The 13,110-nt window shown below is 43.7% G+C and overlaps 1 pseudogene; it reads right to left on the minus strand.

Annotated features, from left to right (window-relative positions):
• Positions 1-1,198: 1,198 nt before the first annotated feature.
• LOC125535181 lies at positions 1,199-3,633 on the minus strand (annotated as a pseudogene).
• Positions 3,634-13,110: the final 9,477 nt, after the last annotated feature.

Consider the following 13,110-nt stretch of genomic DNA (forward strand, 5'->3'; position numbering starts at 1 on the left):
CGGTATGCCCATTTTGCTATGCAACACTAGTAGCTAAATAACTTGTTGTTTTCGGAACACTTGTTGTTTCCATTTTTGCTAGTTTTCTAATGGTAATCATGTTTTTTGTATTTTTCTCATAAATAACTTTTGAAGCTTCCCTTGTTGTATGTCCAGGACACGAGGTCGTTGCTCAAATTTCGATCATTTGTTGCAGCGAAGCATTTTAAGCACCCCAAAACACACTCAACTCAGCCGAAGAGTTCCAGAAACTGTTGAGTAGCTCATAGAAGATGTCAATCGGAGCAAAGTCTTTCCTAGATAGTTTTAAGCTACATCCTTTTGTGTAACTGGAAACAGCAATGTATGCTGTTAACCATCTACTTTCTCTTTTGTGGAACCCAAGCTGGAGCATGTATCATGCTGGGGCATGTCCCTTTGTTCCTCTTTTTTCTTTTGAAATACTCGAGCATCACCCATGTTGTGCTGTCAATGTGAACCTGAGTGTTGTCAATGTGAACTAGAGACGGATGCAGAGATGAATGAAAATGACTACGGTTTCTGAACTATCCATGCAGATATGTGAACTATCCGTGTTGCAGTTTTTTTTGCTTACCAGTTTTCTGAAATAAGGCATCCTCCCCATAACAACACATGCCATGTACCAACATCCATGTATACAATAGCTTTTAGTAAGCACCAGAAACATTTATGTCGCAACATGAAAACAAATGGTACATTCATGTATATGCAATGGATGAAAAAATGTACAACACGAATCACGAAACAAAGCATTACTGGAAATATGGCAAAGACCTCAAAACTACGACACAAAATGTGAGATATCTTGTATGTCTCAAATCCAAGACACACATAATATATCTTGTAACAAAAATGTGAGCTATCTTTGTATGTCTCAAATTGAAATATAACCTGAATACATCATCAAGGTTGCAAAAAAGAGTATTTTTGAATGTTTTTGCTCAAAGCACATGAAGTGAGGCTGAAAAGAAAATGCAAAACATCCTTCAACAGGACCAAGAACTTTCCCAAGTTTTTCTCTCATTTTTTTCTTCCTAGAGGTTGTGTTGCGTTGCTTGGGCATTTCTTGGATCATTTGTCATCATGGCTCTCCAGTATGCACAAGTTGGCACAACATGTCCGACCTCGGAGCAGAATTGACATGTAGGCAGTGCTGTTGCCGCCTCTGTCGCAGATTTTAGGGGTCCACACGTATGCACGTTGTGACATTCTTCTTTGCAGAACTTGCAGCGAATACTCCTTTTTCAGATTTTGGCTTCACTGCTGCCATTGGCTTCTTCTCTTCTTGTTTCGACTTCTTCTTCTGCTTATCATCTCGTTGCTCCACCAGAGTCTTCTTCCTCTTCTCTATTTCAGTTGGCCGACCTTTCTTAGGCACACGAGTTGGGTTTCGTAGCATCTCTGCGCTTTCAGGCTGTGGGTTGTCATCATTCAACGCTCCCGTTGCAACAGCAGGTTGCGTTGGGGGTTCACTGTGATGCGTTGCTTGTTGTTCTGGCAGTCCTCCTCTTTTTGCTGCTGCTATGGCAGGCTCAAGAACTTTTATTGCTTCATCTAATATCTTGTATGCATCATCATTGCAATATGCATCAGAGGCGAGCCATGTCAACCTTCGGCACAAGGAGTTGTATTTGAGCGTGTTTGTCGAGGGGTGCCCAAATTCTAGCAATCGCCTAGTTCTGGCCATGCTTGTTGTTGCTGCTTCAGACCACCTGTCCAACAAGTATTGTTGTGGAATAACTTGCACATTGAGGTGCACCATCACCCTTATTATGTGGGCGCAAAACAGGCCATTCATCTCAAAGTAGTGGCAACTACATTGAAACACCCCTTCATCCATCATAACACGCATAGAGAAGAGCTTTGGGTTCTCATATAAGCTTGATGTTAGATTGAACATGAGGCCTCGCCCTTGGTACTCAGCGTCTTGGTTGATAATGTAGCCGGTAGACGCAGTCACTTGTTTCTGGAACTTGCCAAAGATGTTGCATGTGTAGTAATCAGCAGCTTGGCGCTCAATGTTGTATCTGCAACATCACAAAAGGAAGCAAAGTTCACAAAACAAATCATGACAAAACATTTTTTTTTTATTTTTTGCTTTGGTATAGTGAAGCTGGCCTACCGAGAGTATAGTGGAGGAGCAGTCGTTTCACCAGTGAAGCCGGCATTATCCTCGCGATCAAGCACAGTTTCCTGGCACAGTTCATACTGTTACACAAACCTCCATACAGAATCAGCCGGACGAATTATTGTCTTGAAATATGAGTTGAGCCCCTCGGACCTGCCTGTCGTGCTTGTGAATGGGAAGAAATTGTTCTTGAAGTACGCTGGAGCCCACATATGTCTTGTTCGCCACATGTTCTTCAAGTGTTTGTTTTCAGCAACTTCGAAACACTACAACATGTGCTGCCATGTTTTCTCAAATTCTTCAACCGTTTTAGAGTTGTTGATACAAGTGTAAAACATATCTGCAAATGCCTCATCTCTGCTCAGCAGCCTCCCCAACTTAGAACGCACGTTGCTAAACACATGAAACTTGCAACACCTATGGCAAGTATTTGGGAGCACCTGCTCTATAGTTGTTGCCATTGCTTGGTCCTGGTTAGTCATTATGTTCTTTGGATGCTCATTGTCCATTGCAACCATCCATTGCTCAAAGACCCACTTAAACGTTTCAATAGTCTCATCCGGCAACAAAGCACACCCGAGTGAAATGGTTTGGAGGTGGTTGTTGATACCAACTATAGGACAAAAGGGCATATTGTATCTGTTGGTGCAAAAAGTTGTGTCAAAGAACACACAATCTTTATATTTCGGGTACAACGCCCTTGTCCTCCCATCAATCCAAAACAATGCAGTGACAGAGTTCGTGGAAGGATCTTTTTGCTTCGCAAAGAAAAGCTTTGGATTCTTGACCTTCCTCCTCTAAAAGTACTTCATTGTCATGTCCATGTCTTGCCGCGTTATCGCTTCCCGAAGCTTTGCACGTTCATTCGCAACATCCCTCTTCACATACGGCAGTATCCTGGGGTCACCTCCATGTATCCTGCCAAGGAAACTCATGCAATCTGAATTTGACAGGTTAATATCATGCAACGTCAACAAGAGTTCGTAATCCTTAGCAGGTATTTTGCGGTGCGAGCGATAGTATCTAACACGCTCTGGTTGTTGCATTAATGAATGTGTATGCTCCACAACAAAGCAAGTGACTGTCAATGTCCCCTCCCTAAGCCCAACAATCATGTGTGCCTTACAATCATGACGGAGAATCCTGTTTTTCTGACGTGTTCTTGTCACATCCATTTCAGCACCAGGCGGCCTGCTGGAGTTTCTTGTTTCTGTTGCAATGCTCTTTGAGGTGCTACTTGTTTCCGGGTTATCGGGCTTTCTAGCGTGCACACACCCAAAGACCCTCTTAATCATTATTGCATCCTCTTGCTTCTGCCCTCTCTTTTGGCTGTACTTTGTAGAATATATATGTGTGCCGAATCCCAGCTTGAAGGCATAGTCGTTGTAGAATTTCCGGGCATCCTCAAATGTGTCAAACACCATGCCAACATAGGGCGATAGTGGCTGTGATGAAACATCTCCATCATCTGAATCATCTTGCATCACATCATCAGCATGCAACAATCCCTCCGAATCTTCATGATTATCGACAGAAAAGTTCCCTTGGACATAGCTCTCTTCCCCTTCAGCACTAGCTCCTTGAAATAAGGCACATGTTTTTTCATGTATATACATAGGTCTTGGTTGAAAGTATTTTTCCTCTAGTTGCTATCAACAGTTCTATTGTTGTTTCAGAAATTCAGGTACATAGGTACATTTATCAACGATTTTTCAGCTTCACTTGCACACAAATTTTCAGTCAATGACCTTTTATCACATAAGCACACACATTCAAAATCGTACCATAGGTTAATAAATATCAAGTAACAGAGGGGATCATGTTTTGCAGAGATAGAGCAAGCACACAGGTGTGTAGGTATTTTGCCTTCGTTCCACTCACACCCATGAAACAAAATTGAATTTCTAGCTGCCACACACATAAAACAAATAGGAAATTCTAGCTATGTTTCTAATACATAGATTTCCATGAGTTTTCAGAGACACACAAGTGTTCATGTTTTTTCAGAGTCAAGAAACTCACCCAATTGCCCTGATTTGATCTGGTAGAAGTTGTTTCTGAAGGAAATATGCCCTAGAGGCAATAATAAAGTTATTATTTATTTCCTTATAATCATGATAAATGTTTATTATTCATGCTAGAATTGTATTAACCGGAAACATAATACATGTGTGAATAAATAGACAAACAAAGTGTCACTAGTATGCCTCTACTTGACTAGCTCGTTGATCAAAGATGGTTATGTTTCCTAACCATGAACAATGAGTTGTTATTTGATTAACGGGATCACATCATTAGTTGAATGATCTGATTGACATGACCCATTCCATTAGCTTAGCACCCGATCGTTTAGTATGTTGCTATTGCTTTCTTCATGACTTATACATGTTCCTCTAACTATGAGATTATGCAACTCCCGTTTACCGGAGGAACACTTTGGGTACTACCAAACGTCACAACGTAACTGGGTGATTATAAAGGAGTATTACAGGTGTCTCCAAAGGTAGATGTTGGGTTGGCGTATTTCGAGATTAGGTTTTGTCACTCCGATTGTCGGAGAGGTATCTCTGGGCCCTCTCGGTAATACACATCACATAAGCCTTGCAAGCATTGCAACTAATGAGTTAGTTGCGAGATGGTGTATTACAGAACGAGTAAAGAGACTTGCCGGTAATGAGATTGAACTAGGTATTGGATACCGACGATCGAATCTCGGGCAAGTAACATACCGATGACAAAGGGAACAACGTATGTTGTTATGCGGTCTGACCGATAAAGATCTTCGTAGAATATGTAGGAGCCAATATGGGCATCCAGGTCCCGCTATTGGTTATTGACCGGAGACGTGTCTCGGTCATGTCTACATTGTTCTCGAACCCGTAGGGTCCGCACGCTTAAGGTTACGATGACAGTTATATTATGAGTTTATGCGTTTTGATGTACCGAAGGTTGTTCGGAGTCCCGGATGTGATCACGGACATGACGAGGAGTCTCGAAATGGTCGAGACGTAAAGATTGATATATTGGAAGCCTATGTTTGGATATCGGAAGTGTTCCGGGTGAAATCGGGATTTTACCGGAGTACCGGGAAGGTTACCGGAACCCCCCGGGAGCTAAATGGGCCATGATGGGCCTTAGTGGAAAAGAGAAGAGGCAGCCCTACATGGGTTGCACGCCTCCCCCTTCCCCTAGTCCTATTAGGACTAGGAGAGGTGGCCGGCCCCCTCTCTCTCTTTTCCCCCTCCGCGAATCCTATTCCAACTAGGATTGGGGGGGGGGAATCCTACTCCCAGAGGGAGTAGGACTCTCCTGGCGCGCCACACCTTGGCCGGCCAGCCTCCCCCCTCTAGTCCTTTATATACTGAGGCAGAGGCACCCTAGAACACACAAGTTGATCCACGTGATCTATTCCTTAGCCGTGTGCGGTGCCCCCAGCCACCATATTCCTCGATAATACTGTAGCGGAGTTTAGGCGAAGCCCTGCTGCTGTAGTACATCAAGATCGTCACCACACCGTCGTGCTGACGGAACTCTTCCCCGACACTTTGCTGGATCGGAGTCCGGGGATCGTCATCGAGCTGAACGTGTGCTCGAACTCGGAGGTGCCGTAGTTTCGGTGCTTGATCGGTTGGATCGTGAAGACGTACGACTACTTCCTCTATGTTGTGTCAACGCTTCCGCAGTCGGTCTGCGTGGGTACGTAGACAGCACTCTCCCCTCTCGTTGCTATGCATCACCATGATCTTGCGTGTGTGTAGGAATTTTTTTGAAATTACTACGAAACCCAACAGTGGCATCCGAGCCTAGGTTATTTATGTTGATGTTATATGCACGAGTAGAACACAAGTGAGTTGTGGGCGATATAAGTCATACTGCCTACCAGCATGTCATACTTTGGTTCGGCGGCATTGTTGGACGAGACGACCCGGACCAACATTACGCGTACGCTTACGCGAGACCGGTTCCCCCGACGTGCTTTGCACACAGGTGGCTTGCGGGCGACTGTCTCTCCAACTTTAGTTGAACCAAGTGTGGCTATGCCCGGTCCTTGCGAAGGTTAAAACGGAGTCTATTTGACAAACTATCGTTGTGGTTTTGATGCGTAGGTGAGATTGGTTCTTGCTTAAGCCCGTAGCAGCCACGTAAAACTTGCAACAACAAAGTAGAGGACGTCTAACTTGTTTTTGCAGGGCATGTTGTGATGTGATATGGTCAAGACATGATGCTGAATTTTATTGTATGAGATGATCATGTTTTGTAACCGAGTTATCGGCAACTGGCAGGAGCCTTATGGTTGTCGTTTTATTGTATGCAATGCAATTGCGATGTAATGCTTTACTTTATTACTAAGCGGTAGTGATAGTCGTGGAAGCATAAGATTGGCGAGACGACAACGATGCTACGATGGAGATCAAGGTGTCGCGCCGGTGACGATGGTGATCACGACGGTGCTTCGGAGATGGAGATCACAAGCACAAGATGATGATGGCCATATCATATCACTTATATTGATTGCACGAGATGTTTATCCTTTTATGCATCTTATCTTGCTTTGATTGACGGTAGCATTATAAGATGATCTCTCACTAAATTATCAAGAAGTGTTCTACCTGAGTATGCACCGTTGCCAAAGTTCGTCGTGCCCAGACACCACGTGATGATCGGGTGTGATAAGCTCTACGTCCATCTACAACGGGTGCAAGCCAGTTTTGCACAAGCAGAATACTCAGGTTAAACTTGACGAGCCTAGCATATGCAGATATGGCCTCGGAACACGGAGACCGAAAGGTCGAGCGTGAATCATATAGTAGATATGATCAACATAACGATGTTCACCATTGAAAACTACTCCATCTCACGTGATGATCAGTTATGGTTTAGTTGATTTGGATCACGTGATCACTTAGAAGATTAGAGGGATGTCTATCTAAGTGGGAGTTCTTAAGTAATATGATTAATTGAACTTAAATTTATCATGAACTTAGTCCCTGATAGTATCTTGCTTGTTTATGTTGATTGTAGATAGATGGCTCGTGCTGTTGTTCCGTTGAATTTTAATGCGTTCCTTGAGAAAGCAAAGTTGAAAGATGATGGTAGCAATTACACGGACTGGGTCCGTAACTTGAGGATTATCCTCATTGCTGCACAAAAGAATTACGTCCTGGAAGCACCGCTGGGTGCCAGGCCTGCTGCTGGAGCAACACCAGATGTTATGAACGTCTGGCAGAGCAAAGCTGATGACTACTCGATAGTTCAGTGTGCCATGCTTTACGGCTTAGAATCGGGACTTCAACGACGTTTTGAACGTCATGGAGCATATGAGATGTTCCAGGAGTTGAAGTTAATATTTCAAGCAAATGCCCGGATTGAGAGATATGAAGTCTCCAATAAGTTCTATAGCTGCAAGATGGAGGAGAACAGTTCTGTCAGTGAGCATATACTCAAAATGTCTGGGTATAATAATCACTTGATTCAATTGGGAGTTAATCTTCCGGATGATTGCGTCATTGACAGAATTCTCCAATCACTGCCACCAAGCTACAAGAGCTTCGTGATGAACTATAATATGCAAGGAATGAACAAGACTATTCCCGAGCTCTTCACAATGCTGAAAGCTGCGGAGGTAGAAATCAAGAAGGAGCATCAAGTGTTGATGGTTAACAAGACCACTAGTTTCAAGAAAAACGGCAAAGGGAAGAAGAAGGGGAACTTCAAGAAGAACAGCAAACAAGTTGCTGCTCAGGAGAAGAAACCCAAGTCTGGACCTAAGCCTGAAACTGAGTGCTTCTACTGCAAGCAGAATGGTCACTGGAAGCGGAACTGCCCCAAGTATTTGGCGGATAAGAAGGATGGCAAGGTGAACAAAGGTATATGTGATATACATGTTATTGATGTGTACCTTACTAGAGCTCGCAGTAGCACCTGGGTATTTGATACTGATTCTGTTGCTAATATTTGCAACTCGAAACAGGGACTACGGAATAAGCGGGCACTGGCAAAGGACGAGGTGACGATGCGCGTGGGAAACGGTTCCAAAGTCGATGTGATCGCGGTCGGCATGCTACCTCTACATCTACCTTCGGGATTAATATTAGACCTAAATAATTGTTATTTAGTGCCAGCGTTGAGCATGAACATTATATCTGGATCTTGTTTGATGCGAGACGGTTATTCATTTAAATCAGAGAATAATGGTTGTTCTATTTATATGAATAATATCTTTTATGGTCATGCACCTTTGAAGAGTGGTCTATTTTTGATGAATCTCGATAGTAGTGATACACATATTCATAATGTTGAAGCCAAAAGATGCAGAGTTGATAATGAAAGTGCAACTTATTTGTGGCACTGTCGTTTAGGTCATATCGGTGTAAAGCGCATGAAGAAACTCTATACTGATGGACTTTTGGAACCACTTGATTATGAATCACTTGGTACTTGCGAACCGTGCCTCATGGGCAAGATGACTAAAACACCATTCTCCGGTACTATGGAGAGAGCAACAGATTTGTTGGAAATCATACATATCGATGTATGTGGTCCGATGAATATTGAGGCTCATGGCGGATATCATTATTTTCTCACCTTCACATATGACTTAAGCAGATATGGGTATATCTACTTAATGAAACATAAGTCTGAAACATTTGAAAAGTTCAAAGAATTTCAGAGTGAAGTTGAAAATCATCGTAATAAGAAAATAAAGTTTCTACGATCTGATCGTGGAGGAGAATATTTGAGTTACGAGTTTGGTGTACATTTGAAAAATTGTGGAATAGTTTCGCAACTCACGCCACCCGGAACACCACAGCGTAATGGTGTGTCCGAACGTCGTAATCGTACTTTACTAGATATGGTGCGATCTATGATGTCTCTTACTGATTTACCGCTATCGTCTTGGGGATACGCTCTAGAAACGGCCGCATTCACGTTAAATAGGGCACCATCAAAATCCGTTGAGACGACGCCTTATGAACTGTGGTTTGGCAAGAAACCAAAGTTGTCGTTTCTTAAAGTTTGGGGCTGCGATGCTTATGTGAAAATACTTCAACCTGATAAGCTCGAACCCAAATCGGAGAAATGTGTCTTCATAGGATACCCAAAGGAGACTGTTGGGTACACCTTCTATCACAGATCCGAAGGCAAGACATTCGTTGCTAAGAATGGATCCTTTCTAGAGAAGGAGTTTCTCTCGAAAGAAGTGAGTGGGAGGAAAGTAGAACTTGACGAGGTAATTGTACCTGCTCCTTTATTGGAAAGTAGTACATCACAGAAAATTGTTTCTGCGACACCTACACCAATAAGTGAGGAAGCTAATGATGATGGTCATGAAACTTCAGATCAAGATACTACTGAACCTCGTAGATCAACCAGAGTAAGATCCGCGCCAGAGTGGTACGGTAATCCTGTTCTGGAAATCATGCTACTAGATCATGATGAACCTACGAACTATGAAGAAGCGATGGTGAGACCAGATTCCGCAAAGTGGCTTGAAGCCATGAAATCTGAGATGGGATCCATGTATGAAAACAAAGTATGGCCTTTGGTTGACTTGCCCGATGATCGGCAAGCAATTGAGAATAAATGGATCTTCAAGAAGAAGACTGACGATGATGGTAATGTTACTGTCTACAAAGCTCGACTTGTCGCGAAAGGTTTTCGGCAAGTTCAAGGGATTGACTATGATGAGACCTTCTCACCCGTAGTGATGCTTAAGTCCGTCCGAATCATGTTAGCAATTGCCGCATTTTATGATTATGAAATTTGGCAAATGGATGTCAAAACTGCATTCCTGAATGGATTTCTGGAAGAAGAGTTGTATATGATGCAACCAGAAGGTTTTGTCGATCCAAAAGGAGCTAACAAAGTGTGCAAGCTCCAGCGATCCATTTATGGACTGGTGCAAGCCTCTCGGAGTTGGAATAAACGCTTTGATAGTGTGATCAAAGCATTTGGTTTTATACAGACTTTCGGAGAAGCCTGTATTTACAAGAAAGTGAGTGGGAGCTCTGTAGCATTTCTAATATTATATGTGGATGACATATTACTAATTGGAAATGATGTAGAATTTCTGGATAGCATAAAGGGATACTTGAATAAGAGTTTTTCAATGAAAGACCTCGGTGAAGCTGCTTACATATTAGGCATAAAGATCTATAGAGATAGATCAAAACGCTTAATTGGACTTTCACAAACAACATACCTTGACAAAATTTTGAAGAAGTTCAAAATGGATCAAGCAAAGAAAGGATTCTTGCCTGTGTTACAAGGTGTGAAATTGAGTAAGACTCAATGCCCGACCACTACAGAAGATAGAGAGAATATGAAAGATGTTCCCTATGCATCAGCCATAGGATCTATCATGTATGCAATGCTGTGTACCAGACCCGATGTGTGCCTTGCTATAAGTCTAGCAGGGAGGTACCAAAGTAATCCAGGAGTGGATCACTGGACAGCGGTCAAGAACATCCTGAAATACCTGAAAAGGACTAAGGATATGTTTCTCGTATATGGAGGTGACAAAGAGCTCATCGTAAAAGGTTACGTTGATGCAAGCTTTGACACTGATCCGGACGATTCTAAATCGCAAACCGGATACGTGTTTACATTAAACGGTGGAGCTGTCAGTTGGTGCAGTTCTAAACAAAGCGCCGTGGCGGGATCTACATGTGAAGCGGAGTACATAGCTGCTTCGGAAGCGGCGAACGAAGGAGTCTGGATGAAGGAGTTCATATCCGATCTAGGTGTCATACCTAGTGCATCGGGTCCAATGAAAATCTTTTGTGACAATACTGGTGCAATTGCCTTGGCAAAGGAATCCAGATTTCACAAGAGAACCAAGCACATCAAGAGACGCTTCAATTCCATCCGGGATCTAGTCTAGGTGGGAGACATAGAGATTTGCAAGATACATACGGATCTGAATGTTGCAGACCCATTGACTAAGCCTCTTCCACGAGCAAAACATGATCAGCACCAAGGCTCCATGGGTGTTAGAATCATTACGGTGTAATCTAGATTATTGACTCTAGTGCAAGTGGGAGACTGAAGGAAATATGCCCTAGAGGCAATAATAAAGTTATTATTTATTTCCTTATAATCATGATAAATGTTTATTATTCATGCTAGAATTGTATTAACCGGAAACATAATACATGTGTGAATAAATAGACAAACAAAGTGTCACTAGTATGCCTCTACTTGACTAGCTCGTTGATCAAAGATGGTTATGTTTCCTAACCATGAACAATGAGTTGTTATTTGATTAACGGGATCACATCATTAAGAGAATGATCTGATTGACATGACCCATTCCATTAGCTTAGCACCCGATCGTTTAGTATGTTGCTATTGCTTTCTTCATGACTTATACATGTTCCTATAACTATGAGATTATGCAACTCCCGTTTACCGGAGGAACACTTTGGGTACTACCAAACGTCACAACGTAACTGGGTGATTATAAAGGAGTACTGCAGGTGTCTCCAAAGGTACATGTTGGGTTGGCGTATTTCGAGATTAGGTTTTGTCACTCCGATTGTCGGAGAGGTATCTCTGGGCCCTCTCGGTAATACACATCACATAAGCCTTGCAAGCATTGCAACTAATGAGTTAGTTGCGAGATGATGTATTACAGAACGAGTAAAGAGACTTGCCGGTAACGAGATTGAACTAGGTATTGGATACCGACGATCGAATCTCGGGCAAGTAACATACCGATGACAAAGGGAACAACGTATGTTGTTATGCGGTCTGACCGATAAAGATCTTCGTAGAATATGTAGGAGCCAATATGGGCATCCAGGTCCCGCTATTGGTTATTGACCGGAGACGTGTCTCGGTCATGTCTACATTGTTCTCGAACCCGTAGGGTCCGCACGCTTAAGGTTACGATGACAGTTATATTATGAGTTTATGCATTTTGATATACCGAAGGTTGTTCGGAGTCCCGGATGTGATCACGGACATGACGAGGAGTCTCGAAATGGTCGAGACGTAAAGATTGATATATTGGAAGCCTATGTTTGGATATCGGAAGTGTTCCGGGTGAAATCGGGATTTTACCGGAGTACCGGGAAGGTTACCGGAACCCCCCGGGAGCTAAATGGGCTATGATGGGCCTTGGTGGAAAAGAGAAGAGGCAGCCCTACATGGGCTGCGCGCCTCCCCCTTCCCCTAGTCCTATTAGGACTAGGAGAGGTGGCCGGCCCCCTCTCTCTCTTTTCCCCCTCCGCGAATCCTATTCCAACTAGGATTGGGGGGGGGGATCCTACTCCCAGAGGGAGTAGGACTCTCCTGGCGCGCCACACCTTGGCCGGCCAGCCTCCCCCCTCTAGTCCTTTATATACTGAGGCAGAGGCACCCTAGAACACACAAGTTGATCCACGTGATCTATTCCTTAGCCGTGTGCGGTGCCCCCAGCCACCATATTCCTCGATAATACTGTAGCGGAGTTTAGGCGAAGCCCTGCTGCTGTAGTACATCAAGATCGTCACCACACCGTCGTGCTGACGGAACTCTTCCCCGACACTTTGCTGGATCGGAGTCCGGGGATCGTCATCGAGCTGAACGTGTGCTCGAACTCGGAGGTGCCATAGTTTCAGTGCTTGATCGGTTGGATCGTGAAGACGTACGACTACTTCCTCTATGTTGTGTCAACGCTTCCGCAGTCGGTCTGCGTGGGTACGTAGACAGCACTCTCCCCTCTCGTTGCTATGCATCACCATGATCTTGCGTGTGCGTAGGAATTTTTTTGAAATTACTACGAAACCCAACAGTTTCAGGAAACACAATCGGAGGGTTTGTGAACCAGGATGATACTCCAGCTCGCGGAGGAAGCCCCACGGCCGCGACTGTTCTCTAAGAGGCGACCCCCGGCGAGCTCGATCTGTGTCGGATCCCAGCATCTGCCGCATGATGTGGTGCGCCATGTTGTTGCGGGATTTTTGGGCTGAAGGACT

Source organism: Triticum urartu, chromosome 2 (genome assembly GCF_003073215.2).
Source record: "Triticum urartu cultivar G1812 chromosome 2, Tu2.1, whole genome shotgun sequence".
Lineage (NCBI taxonomy): Eukaryota > Viridiplantae > Streptophyta > Magnoliopsida > Poales > Poaceae > Triticum > Triticum urartu.